Below are 13011 nucleotides of genomic sequence, written 5' to 3'. Positions count from 1 at the left end.
CCTTTATGTGAAATCATCAGTCACCTTGGTTTCCTATTAAAAACTGACCAGATTAAACAGGAGAGCACAACGTGGTCAGTTTTCTAGCTGTGCTGAGAACTCAGCCTACTCTTCTCCAATAGTCAGACTTCTGCTGACACACCTCCCCTGCACAGCTATTCACAGGGAAGATCAGTATACTGCTGTTTCTGCTTGCCCAGCTCTCAAAGCTGCTTATGCAGCTGGGAACAAAGGGCATGTGATCACTTAAATAAAAGGGAGAAAAAAGTATTTATAATGTGATGTGATGTGTGTTGTTGCTATCAAAAGGGGCTTAACCAGTACCAATGTGATAGCATAGGTAAAGGACAGCTACTTTTTATGTAAACCCAACATTTCATATTCCTGATATGTGCCCGCTGTACCATGTACTTGTATGAGAAAGTATCCTGTTCTCTTTGTATTGCTTCCTTTGTGTGAAATCCCTGGTGTTCCTGCCAGTCCCTCTGCTTTCCTATTAAAAACTGACCACACTTCGCAGGAGAACACATTATGGTCAGTTCTCTTGGTATGCTGGGAATTCAGTGTGCTTTTCTCAAATAATCAGACTTGTCCTGACACACCCCTTTTGCACAGCCTTTCACTAGGAAGATTAGTGTGCTGCTGTTTCTCCTCCCACCAGCTCTTATGCAGCTGAGCACAGAGGGTATGTGATCACTTGTACAAAAGGGGAAAATAAGTATTTATCATGTGTTTTTTTTTTTTTTTTTTTTTTTATATATATATCTATACACAAATATTTTTCCTTTCTACTCAATTTTAAAATGAATAGATTGTAAACGATTACCTTGTAAAACAATCACTTTAACCACTTTACGTCTGCTCACAGTAATATTACTGCGGCAGAGTGGCTCGTTATCGTCTGACGACGTAGTACTACGTCGTCAGACACTCCCCCTTCTGGGGAGTGCTCTTGGGGTCGCTGTTCATTTTAAATATTCACTAGATATTTCAGTGGCTGCCCAGTATGCCTTCATTATAAAATTTTGTTGTTCCCACATTTGTTAACCACTTGCCGTCTGCTCACTAGAGCACTACTGCAGCAAAGTGGCTCGATAACGTCTGGTGACGTAGACCTACGTCACCAGACACTCCCCCTTCTGGGCGGCGCTTGCGCGCCGCCGGAGGCTCGCTCCCGCTGTTTTCATTCACAGCGGGAGTCGGGCCAGGGGAGGAGCAGCGGCGATCGCCGCTGCTCTTACCCGATCGTCGGGGATCGAGTCTGGAGATCCGCCCGCTGTGTGTAAACACAGCGGGCGGATCTCCATAGTGACAGGGAGTGACAGATCGGACTGTTCAGCATAGCTGGACATCCGATCTGTCCATGACTCACTCAGTCACCTCCCCCCACACACGTCAGTAAGCACCAGGCATACATTAACCCCTCCCTCTCCAATAAAATTAACCCCTTCCCTGCCAGTGTCATTTTTACAGTAACAGTGCATATATATAGCACTGATTACTGCAGTAATGTTACTGGTACCCCCAAAAGTGTCAAAAATGTCAGTCAAGGGTCCGATCTGTCCGCCGCAATGTCGCAGTCCCGCAAAAAAAAATCGCAGATCGCCGCCATTACGCGTTAAAAAAAAAACACCAAAAATGACAGAAATCTTTCCCTTTGTTAGTAAACGCAATAACTTTTGCGCAAACCAATCAAAATACGCTTATTGCGATTTTTTTTTACCAAACATAGGTAGCAGAAAACAAATTGGCCAAAAATTTTTAAAAAAATTGTTTTTTACATCTTTTTTGGGGGGAATTTCATATAAAAAAATGTTAAAAATATTGTTATTTTTTCAAAATAAACGCTTTTTTTTTGTTTATAGCGCAAAAAGTAAAAATCGCACAGGTGATCAAACACCACCAAAAAAAAGCCCTGTTTGTGGGAAAAAAAGGACGTAAATTTCGTTTGGGTACGGCGTCGCACGACCGTGCAATTGTCAGTTGAAGTCGCACAGCGCCGAATCGCAAAAAGTGGCCTGGACGGAAGACAGCAAAATCCTCCGGTGGTAAAGTGGTTAAAGTGGAACTTTATAGAAAAAATTAAAAGTGGGCGAACAGACAGGATTATAATGCAGAAGAGACATGATATGTCTCTTCTGCATTGGTGTTACTTACCTGTCGGTCTGCCCCTGTACAGTGAGCTGCATGCGCAGCTCATTGTACACATTCAGCAATGCAGAGCCGCCTGATCTCCTGCAGGGGAATGACGTCATCTCGGACCAGGCTAATAAATGCGGCTGGCTATCGATACCTGGAAGCCGGACACCCAAAGAGGTCAGTGGCCGGCAGGAAGCTCTGAGACACTGCGTCACTGGACTGAAGGGGAGTATAGTGACGCTTTAACTATACCGAGAAAACCAACAAATTGTATTTCCTTGTAACAAGTGACATGACAATGGATGCAGAAAGAAAATACTCAAACCCATACACACTTGTGCTATAGCGGTTTTAACCACCAATTGTTTTTTTTTTTAGTTTCTAAGTTAAAGCGTAACCCCACTTTTGTTGAGAAAAAAACATTCCCCTCTGCGCCGGTTCACACTAGCGCAACGCTACTTTCAGGGGCGACCTCCGAGATCGCGGTGCGAGCAGCGCGCCGCGACCTCGGAGCGGCCGCCACGGACTTCATAACATTGAAGTCTATGGCGGTCGCCTCCTGGTCGCCCCAAAGAAGCTTCGGACCCTTTTTCTAGGTCGGAGCGACTTGTGTCGCTCCTATTAGAACGGGTCCGCAGCTTCCCTATGGGAGGCGACCTGCGGCGACCTGTGAGGCGACCAGGTCGCCTCACAGGTCGCCCTAGTGTGAACCGAGGCTCAGGGTGATCTCTGTACATTGCAAGGATTTTAACAAACTTTGTTGTAGATTCCTATCTTTTGTTATTCTGAATAAATTACAGTTTGTTTGTTTGTCTGTGTCCATGTGGAAAGTTACTCAAATGGGATTGGTTTCATAATTATCAATCAGCTGCTGCACTTGCGGGACTCTAATGAGGAAAATTACTGGGCCTGCATCCCTTTATACGTGATTTCCCTTTGGGAGTATCTAACAAAAAAACATTTTTGTTGCAGGGGATGCTGGAAATCTGATTTATATCTTATAGATTTCTTGGAAAATCTTGGAAAATCAGTGAGCCAATCACACAAGCAGTGTGCAGAACACCTCCATGTTGCCATATTGCATTATACAGAATATTACAGAGCTGCAGATTGCAAATAACAAATAAGAAAAGATTGACCACATATACATTAACCACTTCTGGACCGGAAGGATTTGCCCCCTTAATGACCAGGCTATTTTTTGCGATTCTGCACTGCGTTACTTTAACGGAAAACTGCGTGGTCATGCAAAGCTGTACCCAAACAAAATATATGTCATTTTTTCCCACAAATAGAGCTTTCTTTTGGTGGTATTTGATCACCTGTGCGATTTTTATCTTTTGCGCTATAAACAAAAAAGGAGCGACAATTTTGAAAACAAAACAATATTTTTCACATTCTGCTATATAACATTCTCAAAAAAAATGTAAAAATCAAATTTTTTTTAACATTTTAGGCCAATTTGTTTTCTGCTACATATTTTTAGTAAAAAAAAAAATCGCAATAAGCGTATTTTGATTGGTTTGCACAAAAGTTATCGCGCCTTCTAACTACAGGAACGATTTATGTCATTTTTAATGGTTTTTTTTTCACTAGTAATGGCGGCGATCTGCGATTTTTTTGCTGGACTGCAACATTGCGGCGGACAGGTTGGACCCCTAACTGACATTTTTGACACTTTTGGGGGTACCAGTGACATTACTACAGTAATAAGTGCTAACAATATGCACTGTTACTGTAATAATGACACTGGCAGGGAAGGGGTTAACAGTACAGGTGATCAAGGGGTTAAATGTGACCCTAGGGGAGTGATTCTAACTGTATGGGGGTTGGACTTGTGAAATGATCATAGAGACATGTGATCCTATATAGAAGGATCACATGAGCTCTGTGATCATTTCAGGGAGGACGGTCGGCTGTGTTTACAACAGCCAACCGTCCTTCTCTCTCAGCGGGGAGTGATCGAGAGTGTCAGGCGGCAATCGGAGCTGCCTGACGCAGGCATCGGCTTCCTCGCTGATGATCAGGGGCAGGAGCGCGCCACCATCAACGCGCGCGCGCCCCCTAGCTGCCGTCAGGTGAGCGACATAGACCTGCGTCGCTTTGCCTGTAGGAGCCAAACTGCTGCAGTAAATATACTGTGGGCCATGGGTGTCCAACCTTTTGGCTTCTCTGGGCCACATTGAGTGTAGAGAAATTTTCTCGGGTCGCATATTAAATATATACAATAGTTAAGGTATATAAGTAATAAAATGCCGCCGCGCCCCTTCCCGCGCCGCCGCACCCCCCGCACTAATTTAACACAACTAGAGGATGATCAAATGAAATGGAATCAGTATACAGAGGTTTTCTTCTTCTGAGCGATAATAAAGAAACACTCTAACCACCATGATCACTTCAGTGATTTGAAGTGGTTATGGTGGTAGGAGTCAGAAACACTGCACATGCTCCCCTCCCCCCTCTGAGGCAGCCTCTGCCTACCATTAGTTGGAAGCTGCTGTGGCCGTGCCCCCGACCTGACTTCCTTCCTCCCCAGCAAAAAAAAAAAATTGTCAGGGGGCAGTGGGCCGCATTGCCTGAGGTTCCGGGCCGCATGCGGCCCTTGGGCCGCAGGTTGAACATGCCTGCGTGTAGGCGGTCGGCAACTGGTTAAAGTGACATTAAGCCCCCATCCACACCGGTGCGACTTGTCATGCAATTTGACAGTTCCAAATCTCATGGCAAGTCGCACCCCATTGCTGGCAATGGAACCATTCAAATTGCTGCGACTCATGTCGCAGCGATTATAAAAAAGATTCCTGCACTACTTTATATCAATTTCATTACGACTTGCATAGATCTCTGTTAAATGAAATCGCAAGCCACAATGAAATCAGCAGTGCAAATAGCACTGATGTGCGGCTTTCAAATTGCACTGAAGTAGCACGATTTCAAAGCTGCCCCAGGGTGAACCAGGGCTAAACTCTGCTTAATAAAAAAAAAAAAATTCTATTGAAGTATGTATTCTTAACTCGAAAAGTCCCTTCTATTGCTCTCAGCCTCCTCAAAATCTCCAAACTGATTTTTTTATTTTTTGCTGTGGTGATCCAACTTCCTGTTAAAGGGCAACTGCATCTGCTGCCTTTGATACGGTTGACCATCCCCTCCTCCTCAAAAAACTCCATGCCTTTGGTCTCCGTGACTGTACTCTTCACTGGTTATCTTCCTACTTATCTAACCGCACCTTTAGCGTTACTTACAATTCTACTTCCTCCTCTCCTCTTCCCTTCTCTATTGGAGTCCCCCAAGGCTCTGTTCTTGGACCCCTCCTATTTTCAATCTACACCTCCTCTCTGGGTCAGCTGATAGCCTCCCACGGCTTCCAATACCATCTCTACACTGACGATACCCAAATCTATCTATCCACTCCTCAGCTCTCTCCCTCAGTCTCCTCACGTATCACTAATTTACTATCAGATATATCGGTCTGGATGTCTCACCACTTCCTCAAACTCAATCCATCCAAAACCGAGCTTATAATTTTTCCTCCACCGCGTGCCCCTTCCCCTGATTTCTCCGTCAATATCAATGGCATTACCATCAGCCCATCCCCACATGCCAAGGTCTTAGGTGTTGTCCTGGACTCTGAACTCTCCTTCAAACCCCACATCCAATCGCTGTCCAAATCTTGCCGCCTCAGCCTCCGCAACATCTCCAAAATACGCCCCTTTCTAACCAAAGACACAACAAAACTCCAAGTTCACTCCCTGGTCATCTCGCGCCTCGACTACTGCAATTCCCTTCTCATTGGCTTATCTCTACACAGGCTATCCACCCTTCAATCCATCATGAATGCTGCCGCCAGACTCATCCACCTTACCAATCGCTCAGTGTCCGCTGCTCCTCTCTGTCAAGCCCTCCACTGGCTTCCGCTCACCCAAAGAATTAAATTCAAAATACTTACAACATCTTACAAAGCAATCCACAGCCTAGCCCCCAGCATCACTAGCCTGGTCTCAAAATACCAACCTATTCGCTCTCTTCGTTCCTCTCAAAACCTCCTGCTCTCTAGCCCCCTCGTCACCTCCTCCCATGCTCGCCTCCAGGACTTTTCCAGAGCCTCTCCAATCCTATGGAACTCCTTACCCTTATCTGTCCGATTATCTCCTACTCTATTAGCTTTTAGGCGATCTCTGAAAACCCTCCTTTTCAGAGAAGCCTATCCTACCAACCCCTAACAAATGTACCTCCTTTTCTCCATCAACCCATCCCCCACAGTTATTGCCTTTTGTTTCACTTGACCCTCCCTTCTAGATTGTAAGCTCTAACGAGCAGGGCCCTCTAGTTCCTCCTGTTTTGAACTGTATTGTAACTGTATTGTCTTCCTTCACATTGTAAAGCGCTGCGCAAACTGTTGGCGCTATATAAATCCTGTATAATAATAATAATAATTCCTACGGATCAGCGCCAGCTTGAGCGCTGACAGTGCAGCATTGAAGGGCTTCGTTTGACAAGCAAGTCTGCCATAATGTGCTAATATCCAGTGCCTACTAGCACATTATGACATCCTGGGGGCCCATTTAAAAAAAAAAAAATATATATATATATATAGTGGAGTTTAATTCTGCTTTGACTGTGGTCATGTGGACCCTGCCACTGACAGCGTGGTCCAGAGAAACATAGACATTAACACAGCATATGCTGGTGGGGGACAGGTTGGGTACCAGCTTCTGTGGTGCAGCATATACCATTTACTGGCTAAGGGGGGGTTCAAAGGGGGCAGGACCTACCACCTATCCTGCTAAATGAGTTCCGTTTATGGAGGGAGTGGGGTGTGTTTTGTCCTTTTCACCTTGGGTGACACAACAATGAATGCTGGCCTTTTGTTGTTGTTCTTCCTTCTGAGGTGATGGTTTCACACAGAGTAAACACAAGTGTGAGCAATCTCCAAAAATCCAGACAGCTGACCAATAAGACATCCAACTTTATTAAATCATTCAATCACCTAAATACACCACATAGACACTATGGAAGCCAGGAATAAAGGGTCAATGGGTTTCTCCTGAGTAAGGGCTGAGAAAGCGTGAAATGCGTTGGTCCTCTTTCCTGGTCTCTGTGGTGTATTCAGTTGACTTTTTGATTGAAAAAAGTTGTTTTTTTGTTTTTTTTAGTGCAACCATCCGGATTTTTGGAGATTCCTCATGTGTGCACCTATGCAACTAGGCCGGCACCTGAATCTGTGAGAAGATGAAGCATATTGATGGGGGACTCCCCTTGAGCAGCAGCTTATTATTCAGGCTGGTACTTTTACCATGGATGATTTTCTGCAAGCAGTGGCTTCACACATCAACAGTCCTGTAAAAATAAAAAGCACACATTGCAGATCTCTTTCAATGTACTGCTTAGTTAATTGCTTACATATTGTCCTGAAGCTAGCCAATTTTTACCAAACACATACATGAAGTCTATATTTTGAATATTTTGGGAATACTTGTGCATGCAAGGATGAGAGGGGGGTTTGGAGAATCTGATTTTAAAGTGTTTTGGTGCACTCTGTTGTGACATTTTATTAATCTCTTAAGAAAAAGCAGTGTTGTACGGCAGTTAGAAAAAAAAAAAAAGAAGCACATGTAGCAAGGTTTCCAGGCCTGTGGCCTGATGTGGGTCTGCCATTAGTACCGGAATCCTCTCCATGTGAGCTCCCCAGGTGTGACAATTGAAACAGTGACAACTCCGGCATCTTTGTTTGTGGTTTTTATTATAAATTAAGGGGATGGGAGAAGGGAATGAGTGGGATACTCCTCTCGGCTTGAACTAATTACAATTGGGACTTTGAACCTGGAAATATGCCCGTTGGCGCTTCCTTGACGCTAGCCAGCGCCAGCCAACGCTCACTGACTCTGAGAACACTCTGTAAAACAGAGGAAGTGTTGAATCCCCGACCTATAGTCCAGTAGATCCAAGACTGAGAACTGTAGAACTCCTGACACAGTTTCACTGTGTAAGTCTTTGAATAATTTTCCCCCGCCTGGCACAGCTTGAGGTAGTATTTTGTAGAACTCCAAATAGTTAACACTGTAACTGGCACCACAATATAATTAAAGGCCCAGACTGTAGGTGCCCCCTTTGCTCCTTGAACTCTTCAGGGTCCAGTGACTATGTACCCCATTTACACTTCAGGGTCCTCAACCTAGGTACCCCCTTTACAGCTAGCTGACCTTGGATCCCCGAACCTCTACCAGAGTGGTCCCCTCTGACTCTAGGCAGACCCCCAGGGGCAATCCTGTCTCACGACCTGTGTAGGCTTTCCTGGGACTGAACCCCTCTCTCTCTTTCCGCAGGCTCCCCACCGGATCCCCTCAGCTCAACTCAGCACTCTCTGGACTCTCAGGCGATACCCCGAGACATCCACCTTCCTCAGACAGGAGGAGAGACAGCCGCACTCTCCTTCCTGGGACTCTGCTCCCGCCAAAGACACCTTGCCACGCACTTCCCCTCAAACTTATACCCACTCCCAGAATCCCTTGCAGCGTAATCTGCCTTCTGGGGTAATTACAAGCTGGGATGTGTCCCCTGACTGGGCTTCCCACACTGCCCTAAAAGAAGCCTCGCACAGGAGCCAATGGGGATACTTCTCCCCTCAGCAGGCACATCTGGAAGCCCTGACACCCTGACTAGTTAAATCACAGCCCTGCTGTTAGGCAGACAAGGCCCACTATAGTTTTACCTAGCACCTATTTGTAGGGTGCTACACACACTATACTATAAAACTGCTGTGCTTGTGCCTTTTATTTATTTATTCTTTTTTAATCATCTTTTTTTTTTTTTTTTTTTAAGAATGCTAATTGTTGTAGCTTTTAGATCTGTGGTGGCTTGCTACTACTCCCTCCAAAATAAATTAATGTCTGTTACAGATGGTTAAATAAATCAGATGTCAAATACCTAGATGTAGCACCCTCCTAGATAGGTGCTAGTGTAGGTGTGTATAGTTTTTGCTTTTTCTGCTTACCGCGAGACAGCCAGGTAAAACTAGGAGCTGTCTGCTTAACAGAGAGCTGAGATTTTTGGATAGAACCTGCCCAGTGTGCTCTGATGCTGCTCATCCTGGCTTGATGTTTCACACTGATCCAAAAGTGATAGAGTGTTTTGGACTTTGGGAGGAAACCATGCAAATGAGAGCGGGGGATATCTGTACAGCCCTGGCCAATAGGAATGGGAGGTGCCCCAGTATATGCTGTGTGATTGTAGTACTTATATCTTGGCACATAGGGGTTGTGGCCTTCGGCTGGAGAGCGGAGTCCAGGTGTGGAGGGGGCTGCGGCCTTTCCCCAGTGCAGGCTGTCATGTGGCCTCAGGTGGTCGACCTGAGGGCCAGAAACAGAAATGCTGAAACCCAGGAACTCTTTTGAGGGCTGACTGAGGGAGGATGTCCATAGATCTTGTCTGGTATCGCAGAGGAAGGTGACCTGGAAACAGGGCCTTGTGAGTGCAGACTTCACTCAAGGGATCTTAGAGATTGTTGCTGGTAAAATCCCCCTCTGGGTGCTAGAAAGTCAGCGTGCTGGGTGTAAGCTAAAAAGGGATACTTAATAGTGTCCGGAAGTTACAGAGTTCACTGAGTCTGCTGCTAACACAGGCAAAGGATCTTATTCTTTTCATACAAGTGCTGTATGGTTCAGCAGAAGATCTGCTATTCAGTTTCACTAAGTGAGGCCAAGTCAGAGTTGTCCTCACCTGTACAAAGTTGAATTTGCAGTATCCCACGAATCCCTTCTCCTATTCAAGTTCTCCAAAAAAACTACCAGAAACAAATCCCTTAGACTGTTCATTGGAGACAATGAGCGGAAGAGTGTGTGTGTTCATCTGGCTGTGTGTAAAAATGCCCGGTATCTGGCAACAGAAAAATCAGAGGGAGACCCAAGATAGAACTATACTCAATGACCCCTCCGGGGGGCAGTGCTGCATGTGGGGGAACTCGCCCAGGATTATCCTCTGAATTATCACAGTGGTTGCTACCGGCAACAGCCAAACACAGTGCACAAGAAATTCTCATGTCTTGCTGTAATTGAAGAGAAACAGTGTTGTGCCATGGAAGGGAATGTCTGCTCTACAGTGGCCAGTGCAAGTACATTTTCAGAGAGTAGCAGAGAAAAAATGAACTCAGGGCGCGATTAGCGGAACGTTCGGGGTTGTATCAGCACATGTACTACAAAGGAAAATGTCTGCTACACAGTCGCCAGTAAGAGGACATTCTCAAGTAGTAGCAGTAAAGAAGTTGGTTCAGCACACTTGAGAGAGAAAGCTGACGAGATTCCTTTGGAGGCAATTGAAGCCATTGTTGTTGTGTCTGCTGTTTTTGATATGGTCTGCTTTACAGTGAAGTTCGTTAATGTCAAGCCGTGTTCAAGTGACAGCAATGAAAGGGTTAACATACAGCGAGGGAGAGAGCATGCTGTGAAGGTCGGCCCAACAGGATTGGTTGCACCAGTTGGTTGATTGTAGACCATCTGGCAAGTGGGGAGCTATGACGTCACTTCCGCTTCCGGGTGTAGCTGAGAAGGAGCCACATGTGAGGAGTTGCAAGATGGCGAATGCCAGAGTGAGCCCTGAACGCTGGGATTGCTACATGAGGTGGCTGAGAGCAAGAGAAGCTGACAGACCTGCAGAACCGAACACTTACAGATTTCGGAGTACGATTAGCACCTGCGGAAGTCTGGCGCTGTGCTGCAGAGGGGACATGTAGCACATCAGTCTGGTATGTGGCAGAGGCCAGTGAGTGACTGTAAAGCTGCGCACCTGGGGTCAGTGTGGTCATTGCAGGGAAATTTTGCTGCAGCTAGAGCCAAGTAATAGCCAACCAAAAGTTTTGAGTGTAATCTGGGAGACAGGATTTACTACGGAAGTGTCTGGGCCTACAGTCATTATTCCTCCTGGGGAAGACAGACGGGCTTTGAAGGCACTACTGGGGCCGGGACTAGTGGACCTAGTGGTCTACACTTACACCACCATCTGCCAAACCAGGGAGACACTACGGTGCAGAACACGCTGTTGGTCAAAGCTGGGTAGCAGCAGTTATGGGGGCATTAAGCAGCAGCCATTGCTACAAGACAGCATCCAGCTTTAAAAGAAGCAGAAGGTGCCCAGTGGATCCCAAGGCCAGCTTCTGCATGCTTCCCAGGTAAGGAGAAGTCAGGGATTGTTAATGTGGGTTAACCTAGCTTCGTGCACCGATATGGGCCCCTACAAGAAGGGATAGCAGAGTAGGGGAGGTCGGAACAAAGTGGCACTGGGGAAAGGAGGAAAGAGAAGGTTGCCCGAGTTTTGATTTGCATAATGAAGATGCTGAAGGGGAGGCCATATGTAGGCCGTATGTAGTGTGCTAGAAATTTGGGGTTCAGCGAGGCCTATGTTAGTAGGATCCCTGATTTGTTCCCACCTCGCAACTATGCTCGGGGCAAGCTCAGACTAAGAACTTTACCCTCCTGATTACCAAGGCAAAAGATCCATACGCTCCACCTGGGAGAGGAAACAGGCAGAAGCTACCATGGTTCTCTTGCTTACAGAGGTTTGTGAAGTGGAAGGTAGCCATTGAGTATGAGTATGCCTACCACTATGCTCCTAGAGGGATCATAGAGGAGATAGAAGCAAAAAGGGCCTCCTGGTGTGAATATTCTAAAGCCTTTCAGAAATAATTTAAAGCCTCAGTTCTGGGAAGAATTTTTGTCATTAAAGGAGAACTGGAATCTGGGAAGGTTCATCTACATCGATCATGTGGGGGTAAGCTGGCCCGGCAAGAAAAGTTGTGGTCTAGCAACATCTGGGGCCCTGATGTAAAAATAGTCCGGATTCCACATCCGGATTTCTATTGTTGAACCATGTTTAAGTTCCCTGTTTGTTTCGGAAAAGCTCTGTTCAGTTAAGAGGCTGTTGTGCCTGAAGTGTCTTAAAAGCAGAATTACTTGTTTTTAAAGTTGCTTGTTGTTGTTGCCGGGGGCAATCCCCCCAACATCCCTTATATCCTTGCCAATCAAAAGGGGGGGTATTTTGGGACTTGTGCTACCAAATTAAATTAAGGGACTTCCACATGGACGACTTATCCTGTTTCATCCAGGGGCTGCTACATGGAGGGGTGTAAACCCCTTGTCTCTAAGGACACTTTGCGAAGATACTTTACTAAGGACACTTTGTAAAGATTGGCCAGTGAGCTAAGTTCATGGGAGCTGTTGCCATGTCAGAGGCAGCTGCTCATTGTCCTTTTCTATAAGGGAAGTGCCAAAGTGAAGGGCTTTCCTGGCAGGTCTCTACAGTCGAAAGCATGTTGATTGTATTCATGCTGGCAGTGATGGCTGGCCACATGTGCTGCTCATCGCGGTTTGACCAGACAGGCGTCAGAACCCAGGAACCAAAAGAGGGGACTTTTGCATTCAATAGAAAGTTGCTATAGCCAAGTGTTAGGGAGGCATATTGGACAGTGGGAGGAAACCTGACAAATGAGTGCACAGGCATTTAGTACAGCCCTGGTGATTGGCAGAGGAAAGTGCCTCGGTGCATGCTGGAATACTGTATAAATGCTAAGGGCGCATGTGTTCGGGGACTTTCAGCTGGAGAGTGGGGTCCTGGAGGGAGGAGGCGGATGCCCCTCCTCTGCAGAAGCTGCCATGCGGCCTCAGGTGGTTGACCTGAGGGCCGGAGAGTCAAAAAGGAGCTGAACCCAGAGGTCCTTCAAAGCTCACTGGAAGGGAGACACTGGAGAGGATCTGATTCTGCCTACAGTGAGTACAGTTTGTCGTGGGGCCTGTTTTGAGAGGTCCACCCCTTCTGCTAGAAGAGTCAGTGGACGGGTGTCAGTCAAGGGAATGCTAGTGTCATGAAGATAATGTAGTTGCATCAAGT

The sequence above is a fragment of the Pelophylax lessonae genome, assembly GCF_965119305.1.
Source record: "Pelophylax lessonae genome assembly, chromosome: 4".
Taxonomy (NCBI): domain Eukaryota; kingdom Metazoa; phylum Chordata; class Amphibia; order Anura; family Ranidae; genus Pelophylax; species Pelophylax lessonae.
Note: the sequence above shows the minus strand (reverse complement) of the source record.